Below are 7,118 nucleotides of genomic sequence, written 5' to 3' on the forward strand. Positions count from 1 at the left end.
ATCCCGTTGGGTCTAATTGGCGGCGTAGATCAACTTGACCGGTGAGCAACGTCCAGGGGCGGGAAAAACCCTTTGAGTTTCCACAGCGTGGAGGCTCGTCGAGCATCGTGTGGCATTCCTGCCACCCTTTTCATCCCGCGTTCATACCGTAAAGCTCTGCCACCCACACGCGACCCTTTTCCGACGTTGTATGTATGTACAACGACTGCTATGCGAGCTCACGCACTTCGCTTGGCAGTGCTGTCGGTAGACAGGCAGCCCAGGATGAGAATTTTCATGGAAATATATGATGAACTTTTGCCGCAGAATCTTGTTTCTGCGGTTACGCCTCGGATTACAACCTTAATAATCATTCCACGTCTGCTCTGCGGACGGAGGAAAAGTTGCACCGCGCTTTTCTATGGTGGACTATAAACTGTGGTGGCTCACTCAGCTGAAGAGTGAGCCACTGTTTGCTCGGAATTCATTCTAGTTTCTGCCCCTGGGTTTTTATTCCGGTTTTTTCTTTTTTCTTTCTTTTTTTTAGCTACTCTCAGTGCAGGCAGTCCGCAATTGCTTTCCGGGTCCATTGACCATTGGTCAGTATGGATAAGGATCAGGAATTATAGTCCTGATAGATGGACTGTTTACCCAACTATATTAGTCAGCGATTGCCACTAGAAATAAGGGGGACGGGAATGGTGACATGTGTAACCAGTCGTTGACCTGGAAATTACTGGTAGGCCAACAACCGTAGTCGTCGTCAGTTGAATGTGTATGATTTTTAAGACGAGATACAACACCTCAACTCAACTTATATGGTGCACACCTTACACTTCTTTCAATGACTTCAACTTGGCGGGTCGAATTCATTTCAATTCTTTCAAAATCACGCGATGTCATGTCCTTTTAATTCATGAAGTCTCCAAGTCCTCGGTGCAGATTCCCATAACTAGGAGACTAGCATAACTTTATCGCTTTATGGGTTGAAAATCACACGAGTATACTCTCGTCATAGGTGATAATATTGGAACGAATTTATTTGCTGGTATAACCGAGAGATGAGAAGTTTCTTACGATGTGTTCTACATACCCCAATGACCATTGATGGTGTACGTCTATGTGCTTTGACGTCTATTTACCCGTGATGGAATTGCTCTCGGTGGAAAGCGTAACGTTGGATATCTGTAAGAGTAAACATTAGAAGAGCAAACTTCGAAGGGCAGTAAATTCCATACGCCCGCATCTGCGGTACGTGTATTGCAACGGTTTAACGACTTGGTCATTTGATGTTCTCGTTCAGTTCCTCAGGCTCAATTGTGTGCCCGATGAAAAAGGCACAGCGTAGAAATGATATAGTAACTCTGCTTCAAATACTTTTACAATTCATTCAAGCACCACCCATTGTACATGGTTCTGGTAGTGGAGAGGAACGGTAATTGGCGAGGAAATATCACGCTAATTACGCTGATCTATCTGACTACCCTTGCGAAGTTGAAGCAGCACGTGTAAAACGTGAAGCAGCCGGTAGCATCCAGGCGAGGTTGACCCTCCCGTGGCCGAGATGAAGAGAGATTTTCATCGCACCTCTGTCACACGTTGGGTATTTAAAGTTATAAAGTGTGCAGCGCATTATTCACGGGTGAAGAAAATCTTCGACTGGCTGAAGCTCTCGGCTTCACCTGACACAGAATCGGTAGGCCGTACCAACCGATCCATACGTTGAATCTCGAGTTCTTCATTGTCTGGCGTTGAGGATGCTTGACCTTCTCCCACATATCGAGTGCGCTTCCTCTCCTCCACTTTATCATTGCAGCAAACTGCACCGTCCGGGGTGAGGCACCCTTGGCTCGTCACACCTTCTGCTGCAGATGCAGCTCATGCAGTCTCATGACTTCGTGTTAAAAGACCTGCTGCAGGTATTATCTTTTGTGTTGGCAAGGTGTGTGTCGGTGTCCTCGCACAGCAGCATCCCTAGTTTTACCTCTCGATATTTATCTCGGAATATTCATTCGCCTAGTTGCTAATGCTGCTGCTGCTGCTGCTACAGGGATGCATGCATGCAGCCGCTTTGTCGAGGGGTCGCTCTTTTGCTTTTCAGATCCTCACGGGGCTTCCACCACCACCACCACCTCACACCGTCTTGAAAGGATCTCGGAGATTATTTGACCCCATCCTCAGCCTCTGGGCTCAGCTGTATATCTGCCTACCCGTACCATCCAGCCCACTCCATCCTGCCATTGGAATCTGATAACTCAACGCGATTCCAGATCAGCGGCGCCACTTGTCGAGCCTCTCGTCTGCAGTCTGACGTACGAAACGTGGCCGATGTGTTTTACAAAACTATTTCTAATACACGTTACGAGACGCTCTTGCATCGGGAGGTTCAGAATTTAACGAGGTAAAGGCTCCACGTGCCTTACGTCTTACGACATTCTGTTTATAGACGGTGATACCGTTTTGTATAATATCGAATCGTGTCTAGTTTTTAACGAAAATTTACCCTTTCAATAACATTCTAAACGACGACCTCTTGATTCGATAATCAAAATCCACCACCGCCACTCGATTCTTGGAGTTAAAAACCCGCCGACCTTCGGGTCCAACAAAAATCTCCGATTGGGCTTTGTGAAAGGTTGATATCTCTCGATTTCACTATTCCAGCTAGCTGATTCTAACCCTGACTAATTGTAAGATCCGAGAAACACGCGAGTCTTGCAACTGACCTCACTTAACGTGGATCAATCTTCCTCCACCTGGGGGAGGGGGGCAGGTTTAATATTCGTACCTAGACATCGATCGACGTGGGTCATGCCTCACGAATCCCAATTTTGCGTCGTCCACGGTTCACTGCTCGTCCGGTTTGATCCGAATCAATTTCATTATAACCGTTCGGTTCACCGGCTACCATCTCCTGTCCCGCAGGTTGCTCTCCTGAACCTGCTGCGGCTTTTTGGAACGAAAGGAAGTGCGAACAAGTCCTGCATGGGCTCCATTTCACCCACCAACATCTCCGTGTCGGTCTGCTGACACTCCGCAGAGTTTCGGTTCTCCAGACTTAGAAATATGTGTAACAATCGATTGAATGCACAAACATAGCTGCACGAGATATTCGAAGAGATTAGTAAACGGAGCGAGTGGGTTTTGTGCCGAACAAAAGGTGGTAACCCGCGTTCTCCATGCGGCTTGGGAATTGGAGCGAAATCACATCTGCGATTCGATAGCAGCTGCCTCGTGTACACCTTTTACACCCTTTTACGTATCGCGTGGTTTTTTACGTCCCTTAGTCCTGGGGGCTTTATAATACTACCGTGACGACGATGATGACGGTGACGAAAAAAAAAAAAAAAAAACGCCTCGGGCACACGTTAACCGCAGGATGCCTCGTAACGTGGCCTCGTATAAATACAATATCACATTTTGGAAGCTTGTAAAATTAGCTCTGAGTCGAAAATGACCGAAAAACAAGCAGAGAAGGAGAATCAGCGTCATGATCCTAGACTTATAACATCGCGAAAATTACTTCAAAACACGAAGAAGAAGAAGAATAATAACTGACAGAAATTATCTCAGGGACCAAATTATGATAACACACGTCGAGCACCGCGAGTCTCTAAATTTGATCTGGGAATGAGAATTGTCAGGTGATTTAAACACAGTCTGGCCCTCGATTTCATCGTTGCCATGATGATTATTGAGAGACTTTTTCTTCTCCATTCACTTGGGGATGATGATATAAACGCAAAACTTTAATGATCTCTCGTTGTACGTGTATATCGAGGGTAAATTGTATAATTTAAAAAAAAATTACCATCATCGGGGAGTGTGGAGAAAAAGTTTTTTTCCACGTATCAAGGGTATCGGTGTGTCGGTGAGACTGTGTCATATGCGGTTCGTAGAAAATGTCTATATGAAAAATATGCAAAGCACCCCTTATGTCGTCTCACTCACGGCGTCATGAATAATGTCTGCATTATATTCCTCCGTCGCCTACAGGTGCAAGATGTTATATACATATGTACACACATATACATATATACCTACGCCTTTCCTCCCGCTCCAATGGGCGGGACCCCAATTATCGTATTTGTCATGTTCAACCTCCTGCGAACCTGCGAAAATCATGGGGAAAGCTCGGTTCCTGTCTCTCTCTCTCTCTCTCTCTCTCTTTCTCTCTGATTAATTCATTTATTTACGCGAATAACTTATGTCTGTCTTTTAACACTTACAGTATACCTACTGAAAAACTATTCCCTCTTACTTTCATTTATCCTTTAAATGTAGGTACATCTAATTCGTTGAATTGAAATGAAAATTATTACGGTACGTCAAGAAGTAAGAGAAAATGAAAATAATAATAATAAAACGAAGAACGGAAGAAATAAAAAAAACAATTTCTTGGCAGTGAATCATGATGAATGAGTAAACAGTGCCGACGACTATAACGACGTCGTGTTCACGCTTTGTTTGAATTATGCGCCCTTATTGCGATCGCTGCAACATATTATCATTATTATTATTGTTTTTGTTATTTTATGTATATGCGTATAAATGTATATTTATGCATGTATATCTGTATATATTTAATGACCGTGGTGAGGAATTGCAAACGGTCTTAATTCGGGTGAAAATTATCATTTTATATAGTCGAGGCGATTCGAGTAATTTACACACCGTGGATTTTGTCTGAATGCGGTTTATTGAAGTGAGAGCTCTTACTGCGTCACGTTTGAAACGGTTCTCAGGGGCTTTGATAGGAATGCCGGTTGCCTAGGTCGCAAGTATCCTAATCAGTTATCTTGAGTTTTTCGAGGAAAGACTTCATCGAGATTTGGTAAAAAAATTACCGGAATTGTGGGATTAATATTGAAAATTGTGAATATTTTGGTTACAGTTTTGATTATTCGGTCATGTTTGATTGCGTGATTTTATTACCAGTATATTAAGCTTGCCAAAAAGTCTTGTACAATATGTAAAAGTTATACCTACTAACTCAAGTTTAAACTCAGTGATCGATCGATCGTCTCGTGTCATACGTTTTTTACACTGAAAAATTAATTCTTAAGGAGATATAATTTATACACATATTTCTTTATTCTTTCACGATTATAGGGTAAATTATACACTAGGTGTAACAACCCGCGAGAGGCGTGGAAAATTCCGCTTAGAAATACGGAGACGTGTCCCATTAAAAGTACATTAATCAAGCGATAAGCTTCCCTAAGAAATCTAATTTTCTGTAAGATTCTTTCCCCCCCGTCCGATCATTCTATCCCTATACATCTATCCTGAGCAGCATATATCCTCTTGATGCCGAGCCGTTACTTCTCTGAATAACTTCCGTCTGTAAACCTACTTATAATTTATGGCTCGTCGTCGGAGTTTTCTCGTCGCCGTCTCAGTCTGGCTCGAATCGCTTGATCGTTCTGTAAACCGATCGACTGTTAAACGTCATCTATTCGCATTTTCCTCAGTCAAAAACTTATACATGCTTAGTTTCATTTTTTTACACTCCTATACTTGTTCTTGTTTGTAAAATTTTTATTGAAACACGAGAAAAAAAATTTCTGACGATAAATAAGCTTGAGTCGATTTTCGATTAATTGATCGTTATATTGTCATTTACACTTACTCGATCGACTTAACGTTTGATTTGTTTTTTTCTTTTTTGCCTAACAGTTGCCACGGAATTGAGAATCCACATGCAGAAAAGCATGAGAAAATCCAGTCTCAGGAGCTTGACACTTCATGGCCATTTTCTTTGTAAGTTACTCTACACTTTATTATATATACACGGTATACACATCACACTTTATTATTTATCACTGTTGATTCAACGATATCGATCCGATTGATCGCCATACATTCAAAATAGGTGATATTAATTTATCACGAAAATAATGAAAAAAATTACAGTTCATCGCGATTCCGTTGCCCGTAAGTTGGATTTAGCAAAGCTAAAGCTTCTTGAAGTCGCCGCGCAGAACTTTGGGTTTAATTTCCAAATCAAATATGATAATCTTAAAGCCACCTGTGGCTTATGAATTGATATATCAATTCATGAGATAGTGGATAGGATTAGCATAATACCTGCACTCTGAGCCGACAGATCAAATCTGAACATCTTGGTTTCGAATTCAGCTGTTTAAGAAAAGGGGAATGAATTAATCAGCGATTTAATTCAATTTGCTTCCCGAACTTCATCGTATTCTAGTAAAAAATTGCAGAAAATATTCTTTTTTTCCATCTCCCGAGTGCTGACGTTGAAAGCTTTCGTATCTCCCGCCACGTGAATTTGATCAATAGCTAGTTGACCGTCGTTCCGAAAGATGGCGGCGTCGTCCGAGCTTGCAAGCTGCTCGAAAGCTCGGAAACGTTGGCTAAATCACCGCCAGGTACCGCCAGCAGTCGAAAGCACGGAGCGTCTCGGTCGAACGATTTCCTCCACCTTTCTCTTTTTCTCTCTCTCTCCTTCTCTCTGCAGGCAATATGGCAGAACTGGATTCGCAGCACGTGACACCCACGCCATGAGAGTTCGAAGGGAGAGAATGAAAAATCGATTTACCGTTATCAGACACGCTTGGGACAACTCAAATCTGGCCGAATTTCTTGTCGCAAAATCAGCGCCAACTATACGCGCGAAAATTGTTACAATTATTATCTAATCGCGAAATAGATTTGATAACGTTTTATAATAGCTGCAAGCTTTAATAATTCCATAATGAAACTAGAGTAAAGTATTTATTTACAATTGATATAAAATGTTTATTGAATATTTTTACAAACGAAGAGAAATTAATCCGTGCTAAAATAGCATCGAAAAAACCCTGTCTAAACGCATCAAAAGGAAGTGGAGAAAAATAAATGGTTATAATCTTAATATTTCATTTTTAGTACTCCCTTTTTTCGGTTCACTACAGAGGACGAGGGAGTCAGATAGAGAGAGAGAGAGAGGCTTCCTCAGGGGTTGGTAATAAATTACGCCTCGAGGTTATTTATCAGAATTTTTGACCTTCTTTCGTCTACTCATTTTTCTTTATTCAAGCACCAATTTCCGAATCCCATATATCTATATCGAAGGACTTTGCCGCACTTTTCTGGATAAACCTACAAGTTAGACACTTTTTTCTCGGGATTAG

The 7,118-nt window shown here is 42.0% G+C and overlaps 1 long non-coding RNA gene across 1 annotated transcript in view; it reads left to right on the forward strand.

Moving 5' to 3' along the window:
• Positions 1-5,774, forward strand: part of LOC124416152 — a 58,606-nt gene extending 52,832 nt beyond the window's left edge. The window contains exon 3 of the long non-coding RNA XR_006930757.1: positions 5,659-5,774. This is a non-coding gene — a long non-coding RNA (uncharacterized LOC124416152). The remainder of the gene's footprint in view (positions 1-5,658) is intronic.
• The last annotated feature ends 1,344 nt before the right edge of the window (positions 5,775-7,118 follow it).

The sequence above is a fragment of the Diprion similis genome, chromosome 2 (genome assembly GCF_021155765.1).
Source record: "Diprion similis isolate iyDipSimi1 chromosome 2, iyDipSimi1.1, whole genome shotgun sequence".
NCBI classification, from domain to species: domain Eukaryota; kingdom Metazoa; phylum Arthropoda; class Insecta; order Hymenoptera; family Diprionidae; genus Diprion; species Diprion similis.